The following is a 16,298-nucleotide window of genomic DNA, read 5'->3' as shown; positions in this document are numbered from 1 at the left end:
CAAGAACAAGCTATAATGTCATAATGGACTTTGGATGTTTAGATGAGATGTCAATGTAGGTTCACCAATCAAAAAAAAAAAAAAAGTACCATTCTGGTGGAGATGTTGATAATGAGGAAGGCAGTGAACTACTCTAAAACAAACAAGCAAACAAACAAACAAAAAAACCTCTTCATTTAAAAAAGTCATATATATAAATATAAGTGAGCATTGGCTAACTGTCTGTAATGGTAATGCACTATAAGGTTTTAAAAGGATTAGAATAAAAATAGGAAGATAGCATTTTAATTGAGGAAATGCATAAAACCAACAGTGTTTGTCCTCCATTCTGTTCCCCTAGATCCTTTCCCCCCCCATGTCTGTTAGCCTCCACTCTTGATTCCCTGAAATTCTTAGCCAAAAATTCTTCATCACTAGCGCATAAAAACCTATGTCCTTTCCACGGGTCAAAGTAAAGCTGAGGCACTGCTTACTTAACTCCAGAGTTACCAGGTGAGACTTTCCCCTTTCAGTTTCCTTGCTATGTCCAAAACATCTTTGCTGTTTCTCCTAAAGCCCTTCTTTAATACATTACCAACAGATGAAACCTAATCTTAAGATCTGCTTCTGTAGAAACCTACCAAAGATAGTTTTCATTTTAGATCTAATAGTTAAACTACTATCATGTTTATGAATGCATGGAAGGGAGTAAAATATCCAAAAAGCATTAACTTTGATCAGTCAAGCTTGCAGAGTATAACCTTCAGCCTATGACCAATTCATAGTAAAAGAGTATATAACTTTCAAACTAAGTGGAAAAATTGAAAGAATAGTAAAAATAATCAAATCGAGAGAATGCAAGAAAGGGGAAGGAAAGAATCATAAAACAGGACAAATAAAAAGTGCATTGTAAGATGATAAATTTTAAATCAGATATAGCACTGTTCCATTATTAATCCTACAAATGATGTTAGAAAAAAAAAAAAAAAAAGCCAAACAATGGAGACAGCGGGCACTGGGTTACAACGTCTGCATGGCATTTTCAAGGCTTGCCTCCGATGCGAAGACAGTCATCGACAGGGCCCGGGCAGAGTGCCAGAGCCGTTAAGTGAGCATGGACGACCTGGTCACTGTGGAGAACATCACCGGCTACTTTGCCAGTCTGAGGCAGCACAGGGCAAAGGGTGCAGGCTCTTTGGTATCTCTGCCCTGATTGTGAGTTTTGACTTAGACGGCATTCCCAGACTCTATCAGACTGACCCTTCGGGGAACGTACTGCGCCTGGAAAGTCACTGCTATAGGCTGGGGTGCCATAGGTGAGAGGATTTCCACAGAAGAATTACACCCACAAAGCCATAGAGACAGAGGAGCTGACCTTTAAGCTGGTTATCAAGGTTCTCCTAGAACTGGTTCTGTCTGGCGGCAAAAACATTGAACTGGCTGTCCTGAGAGGAGATCAACCCCTCAAAATTTTAAAACCTGAGGAAACTGAGAAATATGTTGCTGAAATTGAAAAAGGGAAGAAAACAAAGGAAACCAAAGAAAGCATGATAATGACAAAATCTTGTTCCTGGTGTTTTTGAAATTCAGATCATGGGTATTCTCAAAATGACAGGTAGGCATTTCCTTTCCATGTATCTACTGTACAAATGTCCTGCAATAAACACCTATATTTGTTAAAAAAACAAAACAAAACAAAAAAGCAGATACATTGAAAACATTCTGTACTATTCCATTCACATTCAATTCAAAAACAGTTGCATCTAAATCATAGTGTTTAGAGGTTTGTACTTAGATAGTAAAACTATAACAAAGGAAAGCAAGCGATCACTTCTTGAACTGAGGAAGAAATGCCAGCACAGTGATTTCTTTGAACAGGGAGGGAAAGATTTGTTATTTATAAGGAGGATTATGTTTGATGTCTAATTTTATGCGTCAACTTGACTGAGCTAAGGTGCCCAGTTGTTTGGTCAAACACTACTCCAAATGTTGTTGTGATGGTATTTTGTAGATGTGATCAATATTTACAATCAGGTGACTTTAAGTAATGCAGATTACCTTCTGTAATGAGAGTGGATATCAACCAGTTGAAGGCCTTAAAAACAAAACTGAGGCTTCCTGGAGAAGAAAGATTTCTGCCTCGACATTGCAACATAGAAATCCTATCTGAGTTTTCAGAATTTTAGCTTGCCGTATGCATTTTGGACTGAAGTTTGCACCATCAACTCTTACCAGAATTTTCACCCTGTTGGCCAACCCCACAATATTCAAACTTGATGACTCTTACAGTTGCATGAACCAATTACTAAAACAAATCTCAATTTCAGTCTTTCTCCCTCCCTCTCTCTCACTGTTCCTCTCTGTCTGTGTGCATATGTGCATATGTACAAATGCAGAGGAAGGAGTACACACACATGTGTGCACACAGGTACACACCCACCCACACACACAGGAGAGACAAAGTGAGGCAGTAAGAGATAGAGAGAGACGAGAGAGAGAGAGAGGGAGATTCCTATCTCCATGTATCTATTTCGTGTTGCTTTAGTTTCTCTGGAGAATGCTGACTGATAAGAGGGCTTCTGAGTTGCTGGCTACATGTTATTTTTCACTTATATGATGGTTTACATGGGTGTTCTTTTTTTTAATAATTTACTTAGCGTTACATTTATGTTTAGGCCATTTTCCTTACGTTTTTATATTTCACAATAGAAAGTGAAGCAAAAATAAATAAAAAGGAAAAAGAAGGGTGAGGGAACGCTTACCAGGGACTGTAAGATTTAAACTTCTGTGACAGAATGTCCAGTTTGCATACCACACTTCATCATGTGCCCACACTCGTATGTTAAACAGTGTCAGAGCCCCGTCAGGAGAAACCCGCCAGGCAGTCAAATATGCCAGTCCTAATATAATGAACTCCTCTTCTCTTCACCAGTGATGGTTACGTCTCTGCAGCCGTGCTTTTCTGTGTAGCTTTTACTCCACCTGGACTGAGTCCGTGCTTCCTTAAACCTGAGGTAATTTCTCTTAGCTTCCTTTTCCCCAGAGGTGTGGACCAGTTTACAGAAGTGAATAAAATCATGGTTTCCAAAGACAGAGAGCTCAAGTCCCTTAGCCACTGAAGAATCTGATTTAACCAAAACAAAGTGAAAAGACAATCGTTATAATAGCTTTGGCCTGTATAGAAATTTAGAGATTTACTAGCAGTTTAGCAAGCACAACTCATTTCATTTTGAATCATTAGCATGTGAGCTTAGTATGATTGTCCTCATTTTATAGCTGAGGAATCCAAAGTTCACAGATCTTAGTTTATGGCTCCCTGTCACTCAGCTGCCACCAGGAAAGAAGCCAACTGGATATCCAGGGCTTCTTACTGATCTAGTTTGTTGCTGTGTATTGGGGGTGCTGGCTTCCAATGGAGCTAGACTATTTGAAGGACTTTCTTGAAGCCTATGGTTCATAAGCAAGCTAAAAGCCCCCAATAGAGTGATGCTGTGTGGGAATTTACAGTTTCAAAGTGTTTTAAATTTATATTTTTAGCCAGTCATCAAAGTTTAAACATTGGTTTTAATATTGCATTGCTTGTGCATATATTGGAACTAAAGTTTTCCAGATGAAAGCACAGAGGTTCAAAGAGATTGAGTGAATAGTCCAAGGGATAACTTGGGACTTAAACCTAGATCACTTGAATCAAAGCCTGTGCTTGGCCCACTATGTCATATTACCCCTAAATGATCATATTGTTAGAAATACCTTTCTAAATTTTGTAAGCCCTTCTGGAAATCATATTATTATGTTTACATGGTTGCAGGGGTATTAATTGTATAAGAAGTGTATGTATATATGTGTGTGTGTGTGTGTGTGTGTGTGTGTGTGTGTGTGTAATTTGGATAATGTCTGCAAAGGTATTGTAATGAAACCACAAAGTCCTAAAACCTAATGCTGTAAATTCAGATGGGGAAGGTAAAGCTAGGCAGATATGTATCTTTAGTTACAATGGAAAACTTTCATTAATTTGAATTTCACTAATTCACACTTCATAGTAATTCATTTAGGGCATTTACTAAATTGTTATAAAATGTCCTGAGCTTTTACTTATCTATAATGAAGGAGTTGAAAGGAAAATTAATACTTGCCCAGAGAATATCGAAATAACTGAAAAGAATGTAACGACCTGTTTTCAGGTGTCCAAACACTCCAGAAATCATTTACATACAAGCAATTGATGAGCTAATTTCGACTCATTCTTATCTATTCTTTGAGGCTATTCAGCTTCAGAACTCTAGTGCTTTGTTAGTTTAATTCCAATTATAGTATATAAGAGGGTATTGAAAATGCATTTTGAAAAAAAAAAACCTGCATTTCACTATAAAAGAAGAGTTACAATTTAGACCTTTCACTAAGGGAAATTAATCCAGATTGGAAACCAGATTATTGAGTTTTTTTTATTTATGACTAAAAACTTTATGCTTTCTAATGTACTAAATAAAGGAGAAACCATGATCTAGGTTATAGTTTCTATTCTCAGGATTAATTGCTTTTTTAAATTAGAAATTTTGCATTGGTATTAACTTTAATTAGGGAGTGAAAATATATTTACAGTTTCAGAAGTATATAGTAATTTAACAAATTTCAATTTTAAAACTTGAGAGCGACTCTTAAGAATATATAAAATACCAGCCTGGCTAGGATGTTTGATTAAGCATTTAAAATAATCTAAGGAAAAGTGAGGACTTATTAGTACAAATCCAGTCATGGGATTGAGGCGATGCACGGTAGCCCATTGAAACAGCAAGTGTGTCAGGAGTCATTATCAGAGAAAAGAGAAATGAATCAAAGGTATTTACATGTTCACTGAAGCCTGCTGAGGGCAGGCAGAATGATATATAAATCTCAAAAACTACTATGAGAAATTATAATACAGAGGCAAGAAAAACATCTGATTCAAGTCATAACATTGCCACCTAAGAATCATGTGGCTTTTTGCCAATTAACTTTATGCCACTTCTATTCCCTTCTCTGCAAAAATTCTGCAAATAATACTTCCATTCGCCACTCCTATAAAGTTGCTATGAGGATGAAAAAAAATATCAGTCAGTTTTGAAAATGGTAAATCACTCTATAAATACATGGTATCAATTAGCTTTAGGAATAACCTGCTACATGACTAATTTGACCCAGAAAAATTCTGGGATGGGTACTTTGAAACAAGTTAAGAAAGATCACTTCATTTCTGCCACACAGAGTGCTCACTGTCTTGCACCGGCTGAAAACCTGTCAGATATGAAATGCCGACCAAGAGTGCTGGAAAAATGCATGACAGAGTGACACTGAAAATAGCAGAGCCAGAGGCAACAACATGATTATATTAATTGCCGACCTACAGGACCTTAATATTGTATTGTAGCACTGGAGAGACAACTGAAAATACTTAAGACTCCTAGGAACAAGTGCTTTCCCATCATCACAATGTAATAGTTTGAACATGATGTCATCCCCGAAGAGACTTTTGATTTTATCCTTGAGATTATATTCCCTGCACCTTATAGATTTATTTAGCCCCTTTTGTTCCAGACCAAGTTGATTGTCTCAGTTTTAAATAAAAATATCATTGGTTTGTTCTTTTTATGCTTTTCTCAAAAGAAGCTAGACAAGTTTCAGGAATGACGCTATGATAAATTAGAAAAAATTACCAGTAAAATAAAGAGTACAGGTGTCACATGGGTTGTAAATTATTCTGACAGCCCAAGGCAACAGGCAGCAAACAATTTGTACAGAATATTTCAGGAGGGCATCACTTTCCAAACTCAGAGCTAAAGTTTCCATGGAAAGTTCCTCATATAAGTGGGCTTAGGTCATGAAAATTGTTCATCTGAGAACTGCAGCTGGTCACACAAACTCAAGGTGTAAATTAGATAAGGCTCCACTGAATCAGTGTCTATCTAATAAGAAGAGAATACTGAACTAGTTCTTATCTTTTGGAAACTTCACTGTATTTAAGTTTCTGAGAAAATTTAGCCCAGTGGAAACTTGAGTCTCCATAAGATTCAAGTTGGAGGATAAAGATTATAATTCCAATTTGATAAGTGAGTAGATATTTAATCTTGACCAAATAAAATAAATTCTCTAAGCCTTATTTCCCTTATCTATGAATGAGAAAACACATAATGGAGGGGCACCTGGGTGGCGCAGTCGGTTAAGCGTCCGACTTCAGCCAGGTCACGATCTCGCGGTCTGTGAGTTCGAGCCCTGCGTCAGGCTCTGGGCTGATGGCTCAGAGCCTGGAGCCTGTTTCCGATTCTGTGTCTCCCTCTCTCTGCCCCTCCCCCGTTCATGCTCTGTCTCTCTCTGTCCCCCAAAAAAAATAAATAAAAAACGTTGAAAAAAAAATTTAAAAAAAAAACACATAATGGAAAAAGTATTATCAAATGGCTTTGTTAAAATAATCAGATGAAGTCCCAAGCAGTCAGAACCTACTAAGTGCTCAACTATATTCACTAAATAAGAGTTCTAAATATTGCATTGTAGTATTTGTACAGCTGACTTTTTTTTTTCTATTTAATTTTGCACAATTACTATGCTTTTATGTTGATTGTGTTTCTCATTGTTTTAATGGCCCATCCCCAGAAAGGACAGGAAGATAGAGAATTTCCTGGCCCCTTTTACTTCTTATGTCCTTGCCTTTCTTCTGTCAGTCTTTCATTTCTCATTTCTGCCTTCCACAGTAAAACATGCTGGACAGGCCTCCTCCTGGATCAGCACTAGTGCTCTGACTGAAGGAGCTGTCATTTTCTTTGTCTACTACTTGCTAAACTTCAGTGATTTAAGAAAACACTTCCTGGCTCAACTCCCATGAGTTCAGCCAGTATGTTTCCACTGCCCTTGTTATTTCTGTTCCTAATTGTTGATGGGAAAAAATAAAATAAAATCTAAGCAGTAGAAACTGCAGAAGGTGCTACTTTACTAGGGAGGCTTCCCACAGTCTGCAGAAAAATTGAATTTCCTTTGCTTTGTCTTCACTATATGAGATAGATTTAAATAATTAGTTAAAACAGTGGGAATGAATATGTTGAAATGAGTATTGTTTGGGAGTGTTTTCCCATTATTCAAAAAGCCCTTTCTTCTCTGGTTGTATATCTGGGTTCAAATCCTGACTCTAATACATACTATAATCTAGGCATATGATATGGTTTCTGAGCCTCTTGGTTTCTCCTTCTGTAAAATAGGGGAAATACCATATACATCACAGGATAGTAGTTAGCATTAACTTAATTAATATTTGTAATGATTTAAAAGTAGTGTTGAACATGGTAAAACTACTACACATTAGCCATTATTATTGTTAGTCTATCTTCTACAATACATCATGTTACTTAAGAAGTTACTTAAAAAGAGGTTACACTTGCCAGTTAACTCTCATATCGACTACACAAACTCTGTTTTAATGCATAATGAATGTAATATCTATGCACACATATACAAAAAATTCACACGTAAATAATTATTAAAATTCTTTTAAATATTTTAGTCAGCTATATTAGTTTTTTTTTTTTTTCCAATGTAATCGGTAATTGGCTGGACTGAAGAGTGTTAAGGAAGCAAATTAAGGAGGACTGGACAGCTACTCTCTGAAAAGACATTCCTAATGCTGCTACAGTCTTTCAACTGTGGGAACAATGTTTTTTCTCCACTATATTCTTAGTCACCACATGTTACTGAAGTGTTCCCCTAGAGGGACTGTACCATATCCTTGTAAAAGGTTAGAAAGGAGGGAGGTGGGCAGAGACGAAAGCAAGGAGTCTATTTTTAAAAATTATGTAGAAAACCCTACACCTGCTTCATTTCATTTCTTTAGAAAATAATAACCCCAAATTCTTGTTCAGTAGCTGTCAAATTTTTCTTTTGAGACTTCCATTATTTTAATATTCTGAAATATATTGCGGATGCTATAGCTAAAACTATGTAAACTATTTAACTAAATATAGTTTTATGACTATAATTTAGTACCAAAATTTGGGGTTCAGTGTAATGATGCTGATGTCATTTCTGTTACTATCTTCCAAACAATTTGAAAGGAGGTGTAAAGAGTTCTGACTCAAAGGTGAGAGGAATGTGAATTCCACCGCTTCCACTTACTTATCTGTGAAACTAGGGGAAAATCACTTAGCCTCTCTGAGCTTCCGTTTCATTTTTTGTGAAATGAAGATTGCAGTGCTTCCTACGTCAGAAAGCTCTTATTCTAGGAAATAAAAGACAGTTCTGCTCTGCAAGGAGAATAATTGACCAAAGGCCCCCACCTGCTGCCCCTCTAAATGCACATGGTGTCTGTGTGAGGCCATGCTACCTAAGAGTTGCTCCAGACAATGTTTAAGAACAGCTATAAGAGGGGTGCCTGGGTGGCTCAGTCGGGACTTTGGCTCAGGTCATGATCTCACGGCTCCTGAGTTCGGGCCCCGTGTCAGGCTCTGTGCTGACAGCTTGGAGCCTGGAGCCTGCTTCGGATTCTGTGTCCCCCTCTCTCTTCACCCCACCCCTGCTTGTGCTCTATCTCTCTCTGTCTTTCAAAAATGAATAAACATAAAAAAAATTTTTAGAAGAACAGCTATAAGAAATATAGTCACATGGAGACAGATGGTGACTACACTCGTGGTGAGCATAGCATCGCTTATAAACTTGTCCAGTCACTCCTTTCTACACCTGAAACTAATGCAACAGTGTGGATCAACTATACTCAAATTAGAAACTTAAATATAAAAAGAAAAAAATAAAAGAACTGTGGGTGTTGAAACCAAAGTAACCTCACTCCTGAGAGGAACAAGACTCCTTTACTGGAGACTATGACAAGAAGACTCCAATGGGCCTGGGTAAACCTTCTTAGACCTGGGCTGCAGGCCTTACTTCATACCGAAGCTTCCTCCTTTCCTCTCTCCTTCACACTGTCTGATCCATACAGCAATCAGGAAAAATAAAATCTTTATCTGCTCCTTGCCCTAACTCTGTATGCTTCTCACACCTTTCCCACACTAAATGCGTTACCTTTAATCACATCTTGACATCTGCAAATCCAACCTAGCAAATCATATAAGGTAGAACATGGCACATAGTAACCATTTAAAAACATGTTGTTAATAACTTTATAAGAATCGACACCACATGAAAGGAAATATTCTACACAGACATTGTGTGAAGTGGATATACAGAATTTTTATTTTCTTCCAGACAAAATGTGTATATTCTTGCACACAGAATCTGAAAATAGATTTCTCTGTTTTTTTATTTCACATTGTAGCAAAAGCATCAGCATATTGTATTTTATTTCTATATAGATTTTCCCCGACACCTTCTGTAGCCACATGATGCATATTTTAATAATTCTGACAATATTTTAACCTAAAATAGTGAGTTAAAAATTTAAAATTTAGCCTTATTCTGTCTAGGCTATTTTAAAGGTATGAAGAACACATGAAAGAGACATATGAGCAAGAAGGAAAGGAAACAGTCATTTAAAAGCATGGGAGTTAAAAATAAATGGCAAGGGAAAACCTGAATTGATCACACTTTTCTTCTTTATGGCCAGTATTTCCCATGGACTAATGATGTGTGTACCTGACAGGGAGGGGTTGGTATCAGACAGCACTAAGGGGGAAGAATGGAAAAAAAAGTAGAAACGAATGAGGAAGAAGAACAAGAACATAAACACTCACAAGAAATGGAGATTCAATTTCCCCAAAAGATGAGGAAACCATCATTTCTCATCTCGTCCTTATATCTGTACAATGGAAAACTCAAGTTCTGCCATTCCTGCCTTGTAATTCTGGATAGCCACCTTTGATTCTGGACTTACATGTGTTATTTAAAAGGCCATGCTTAAAAACAATGCTTGCTTATGTGCTATTATTTTAATTCTACAAACTTTACCGGGAACTTGTTAAGTGCTAAAAATTGTTCAGAGGATTCTTAACTAAAAACAATATGGTTCCTGCTTTTCAAGACTCTAAACTGAATTGTAGGTATTAAAAAAAAAAGTATAATACACTGTGCAAACTGTTTTATTAGAGGACTGTATAGGGTGGTCTGGAAGTATCAGAGGGAAAGCTTTGCTCTGCCTTTAAGAGTGGAAATATTCTTCAAAAAAGTGAAATTTCACAGAATCTTGAAGAATAGACCTTCTCCGGTGAGATGGGATCAAGAAGCATCTTCTGAGGCAGAGGGAAAAAAATAGCATCAATAAATTCATAGAAGCAGGATGAATGACAAATTATTCTGCATGATTGGAGCTAGGTCAACAAAGGTGGAAGAGAGCATGACAAGGATGAGGCAGGATTGGTGGGAAGAAGTCAAATTATGAAAGCACCAGTGTGCTATGCTCTTATTATATAAGGAAGTGAGTATTACTATCAAACTATTAAGAAGACTTGTGGAAGCCTCTTCGTTTATCTAAAACTTCATCTCTCGTTTTTATTTCCCAGTTGTTTACTCAGAGCAAACTTTCTTTCTAATCACCATTTTGGAATATGTAAGAAGAGACTTCAGATATGTAATTTAGCAAAACAAAAGTATTAAAACCCATTTAGTTTATCACTTGTTCTGTGTGTCAGCATTCTACAACTACGTTGGATTGTACAGCATGCTTTTCCTTCATTCCAAGTGTTAACTGAAATTCATTCTTTGAAAAGCACACAGATATGTCCCATGTTCAAAATTAAATATTTTACATGAGGGATTTGAGATCTATGAATAAGTAAATCTGTGAAAAATGTGTTTTTTCCCACTGATCTGTGTAAATGTAAAAAAAAAAAAAGTATTCACCAAATTAATACAAGCGATTACCTCTTGTCACAGTGCAATATTATCAAGGTCTTACTTAACAGAATCCCTAAATTGATGCTAATACTGCAGGGGACTTAATAGAGATAAAGTTTTAGTTCTATATTCTGTTTATCTGGTAACCAGAGAGAGGGCAGTTTTCCAGTACCAGTCTACATCAGAAAAAGAGAGAAAGACAAAACTCTCACATTTCTATTGCCAAAACTCATTGCATTACTTCTCAGAGTAGCACTTTTGGGTGAATGATAATTGCAAAGTTAGGGTGAACAGTATTTGCAAAATTTAAAATGCCCATATCATGTTAATATGGCATGGCTTTAATTACTCAGCCATGTAAATTTATTTTTCAGCATTAAAACAGCTTTCACAAACTTGAACAAGTTTCTTTTCAAGCCAGGTTGTTTTGTGTGAAAATTCATTTTCGTCACTAAAGCCACAGCTTTCTTTTATTTCGTACCAGAGCCGGACCCCTATCACCGAAAAAAAGAAAATTACACTCCTTTAGGGCTTTAACCTTGGCAGTTGTAGCCTAAAACATTAAGTATAGAAGAAGTCATCAAACTAGAAATGGAGCACAGAGCTCATCCACAGCTCCCCATGTGGAGTAATTTCATAATAATTCAGTAAACTCAATACCTTTAAAGTAAATCATTAGGAAGTTTGATGCCTCAAAAGCCTAGATTATGGTTTTTCCGTTAGTAATCTGATAACTGCTAAAGGTATAAAACGTAATATTGAGGAGCAAACGTTTTGAAAAATCTTATCTTTTCAAATTATATTGAAGATTTTTTCCAGATATTACTTTTTGTAAAGATGTGGAATGATTCAATTCTAAATGGACTTCAATGATTTTTTTTTTCCAAACATAGTGTTATCTTGTGTGTGTTGGGGGTGGGTGGGTAGCTGATGTAAATTATGATTCAAAAAACTAAGTTGTGCTAACTATTTGTAACATAAATATAGCATACTTAAAGTATGTGAATAATTCATTAATCTATTCTTTATACACTAGAATAAAGCTACGTAATACTATATGGTTGCATTATATATAATTAGTATGCTGTCATTTGAAAATCACAGAAATCATTAATGGTATCACCCTTCTTCGAACGCATTTGACTCTAGGACACATCCCACATAGCATTTTCTTGATCCCCTCAATGTGTGTGTACCTTCAATGTAAGACTAAAGTGACAACAGTAAAGGTTTTAAGACATAGAGATTTCTATATAAAGCTTTCAATACCTTAAATTGTCAAAATCCACAATGACAGGCAAGATATACTTGTATAGAAGTACATTTTTAGAGGAGATACCATGAAATATTATTTAATGAAAAACCCTATGTACACATATATTTATCCTCATCCTTGATATGTTATATGTTCTTTGATTAATTCCAGTCATCAGTCTTAGTGTGAAAATTTATAGGATCTCTGACCACGACATGAAACTTTAAGGAGATATCATATTTAGCCATGTTATATGTTTTGTTGTTGTTGGTTATCATTAGTATTTTATCCCTCTTCTTGTCATCTCTTTTTTGATCAACCATCAATTTCTGCAAATAAGTTCACCATAATTTTGAAAGGGATTGCATTGAATCTATACATTAATTTGGGGAATGTTGTCATCTTAACAATATTAATTTTTCCACTCCATGAACATGGGATATAATTCCATTTATTTAGATCTTGAATTTCTTTAACTAATGTTTAGTAGTTTTCAGTGTACAAAATATTGCACATTTTGCTAAATGTATGTCTAAGTAGATTTTAAAATATTGTAAATGCAATTATTTTCAGATGGAATATAAATACATGTTATTTTGTATATTGCTCTTGTATCCTGCAAGATTCCGTTATATTTAATGGAAGTTTGCTGGATATACAATTCTTCACCTCTAGTTTTTCATCAATTTGAATATGTTATCCTACTGCTTTTTGACATTTGTGGTTGTGATAAAGAGTCAATGTTCACTGTGCAGAGTTGAGATTCCCTTATTTATGACGCTTTCTCTTGCTGCTTTCAAGATTCTCATTTTGTTTTTGATATTTTTGAGTTTGTTTATGATGATACACTAATGACTTTCTCAGAGTGTAGTGTACCTGATGTTCAGATGTGTAAATTAATGTTTTTCTTCAATTTTGGTTAGTTTTGACCACTATTTCTTCAAGTACTCCTTTGCATTTTTTTTACTCTGATTTTTGATAAGTACATTTGATAGTGCCTCATGTATCTCTGAGTTTCTGTTTATTTTTCTTAATTTTCCTTTATTTATTTTAGACAGGGTACTTTTAATTGACCTATCTTCAAGTCTGTTAACATTTTCCTTCTACCAATTAAAATTTGACTCTGAATCTCTATGTGGTTTCCGTTATTATAGTTTTTAATTCTAGAATTTCTATTTGTTTTTTTAAATAATTTCTTTATCTTTATTGATTCGCTTTATTTTGTGAGACTTTACTTTAGATCTTCAGAAATGTTTGCCTTTGATGAAGATATTTATAATTACTGATGTAAAATCTTTGTCTTCTTTTTTTTTATTTTTTTTTTTTTAACGTTTACTTATTTTTGAGACAGAGAGACAGAGCATGAACGCGGGAGGGTCAGAGAGAGAGGGAGATACAGAATCTGAAATAGGCTCCAGGCTCCGAGCTGTCAGCACAGAGCCCGACACGGGGCTTGAACTCACGGAGGTGAGATCATGACCTGGGCCGAAGTCGGAAGCTCAACCGACTGAGCCACCCAGGCGCCCCAAATCTTTGTCTTCTAAGTCCCATATATAGGTCCTCAGGGACAATTTCTATTGTCTGTTTATTTTTGTTTGTTTGTTTCCTCCACACATACAAGGCAATATTTTCTTTTTCTTTCCATATTACACATTTTAAAAATTATATACACAAGCAATCTGAAATATTAAAATACAGCAAACCTGGAAATCATAGATCTATTCTCCTGGGTTTGTTGTTCTTGCTTTTTATTGTTGCAGCTTGTCATGGTGCTTTTTCTCTGTTGAGTGACTTTCCTGATCTAATTCCCTAAATTATATTTTCTTTGTGTGTGAGGCTAGCACAGCTTCTGATCGATTAACTTAGTGGTCAGATGCTGTATGGATAAGAAGTTTCTTAAAGGCAATTTATCAATATACCATCCACACCTTGCTGAAAGGCTTTGTATGTGTGTTGCAGGACACCTTCAATGTCCCTTCAGTATACAACTCTGCCTTAGCCTTCACTTTCTCATTACACAATGTCTCAAGGTCAGAGAGAGTTGGGAGATTAAGGTCTTTTCACACATTTCCTGAGCATTCACAAAGCTTTATACATGTGCATGGCCTTTCAGATTCCCAGGAATACTCCTTTGAAAATTGAAGAATTTCAAAGCCTCTTACTGACACCTTTTGTGCCACATTTTCTTTTCATGCTTTCCAGCCAGCCTTTCATTTGCCCCACTGGGTAAATTGCTACCTCAGGCAGTTGTGATGTTAAACAATTGCCCTGATTTTTTGACAAACACCCTTAAAATAGGTTTTTTAGTACTGAAGGAGTTTTGGTTAAGGTAAAATATATATTAGCTGTGTGAATCAGGCTTGTCCAGAGAGCCTACAGACATGTGAAATGGTGACAATTCTTGAGAAAGGGGCTTTTTGGTGAGCTATAAATTGATTCTATCCTCCAGGATGTTCTGGTCTTCTGACTTTCAGAGCTGCTGGGGTCATAAGACTGCTGACTTTTAAATCTACTGCAGGACTAGAAAGAGACTTATGAGGATTGGACAAAGTAAAATGTCACAAAGTTTACTATCCTTATTGAGATTCAGCTGTTTCATTGAATGAACACTCCTCCACTGTTTCTATCATTGATTAATTTCCAGAATTTGAAAAGGTTGTTTTAGCAATTTTTGCCAGTGTTCTTGTTACTCTAATGTGAAGATCAGATTTTTAGAGTTTTTTTTTTTTTCTCCATCATTCTGGAAGTGTCTTCCTCTTTCACTATGATTTTTATAAACAAAATATATGAAAACCTTAGATATTTTTATAGCTCTCCACTTTATGTTAGCCAAATGAATGTGTAAGGAGAAAGAAGATATCTAATTGATCTTTGATTATTGTACTAAACTATATTGTTATTTTGTAAAGATAGAGTACCACTCAAAAATAGACCTGCTGAATCCTAAATAATTCTGAAGTTTGTATAGAAAGTTTACTTTTTATTTATTTATTTTTAATTTTTTTAATCTTTATTTTTGAGTGAGAGAGACAGAGCATGAGCAGGGGAGGAGCAGAGACAGAGGGAAACACAGAGTCTGAAGCAGGCTCCAGGTTCTGAGCTGTCATCACAGAGCCAGACACAGGGCTCAAACCCACAAACTGTGAGATCATAACCTGAGTCAAAGTCAGATGCTTAACCGACTGAGCCACCCAGGTGCCCTGAAAGTTTACTTTTCAAGCGACTTAACACTTTGATCCAACTTCTGTTTCTAAATCCCATGATCAAAACCTATCAACACTTATACTATCAATAGCTAGTGCTCCATCATGATTAGGCTATATGCTATTTGAATTTATCTACCTACTCATTTGTGTGTTTAATGAACAGCATATAGATTGATAATTATGGTTATCAAAGATTTTATTTGTGTATATACACTCTTACTGTTAAGTTTATTAAGTTGCAAACTGTGTATGTGTAAACTAAGTGTGTATGGTCAGATGTGGCTGTATTTAACCATCTTCTTATATCTACTAGATATTTTGGTAGTGCCTTGTAATTAATAGGTACTCATTACTTCTGAATGAAACATAATCTCCGGTCATTCTCTAATATCTAATGAGTCTGCTACATAAATATTTTCCCATAAGCAATAAATAACATTCACCTACACATTTACCTTTCTTATTTAATGTTAGAATATTGTATTCGCAACAAATCTAACACACCTCCCCCCATATTTTGGCAACTGAGTCTCACTAAAGACTTTAAAATATATAAATCTCCACAAATGTATTATTAATGTATTTGTACCATAAGTGTCTTTAAGGTGAGAACATTAATTTTTTTTTATATGAGACAGGCACATATTCATTTCTAGAAAAACTTACCAGGATCTTGGTTCCTAAATTCTCTTGTATTCATCATCTGTACATTTCTCTCCCCTAATTTTGTTATTCATTAATTATTTATATGCTTTACCTTAAGTTTGAATTTATACATTTTATTTTTATCTTTTATTTTGTTTTATAGAAATTTTGGATGAATCTACTCAACGTGCTATGTGTTTTGTAATATGGACACTGGGTTTTACTCAGGTTCCTGGCTTAACCATACCTAATCTTTTCTTTCTCAACTGACCCTCAACTCTCCATGTCAGTTAAGAAAAATAAATCATACATCTGACACTCTTCCTAATGAGAGTTGAGATTTATATTTTCTCCCCTGAATTTGGGAAGTCTAATGCCTGCTTTGATCAGTTTAGTAGAGCACACCTGGCACT

General features: G+C 35.6%; 1 pseudogene; it reads left to right on the top strand.

Annotated features, from left to right (window-relative positions):
* Positions 1-946: 946 nt before the first annotated feature.
* On the top strand, positions 947-1,562 carry LOC102959850 (annotated as a pseudogene).
* Positions 1,563-16,298: the final 14,736 nt, after the last annotated feature.

Source organism: Panthera tigris, chromosome D4, assembly GCF_018350195.1.
Source record: "Panthera tigris isolate Pti1 chromosome D4, P.tigris_Pti1_mat1.1, whole genome shotgun sequence".
Classification (NCBI taxonomy): Eukaryota; Metazoa; Chordata; class Mammalia; order Carnivora; family Felidae; genus Panthera; species Panthera tigris.
Note: the sequence above shows the minus strand (reverse complement) of the source record. Positions and strands in the feature narration are given on the sequence as shown.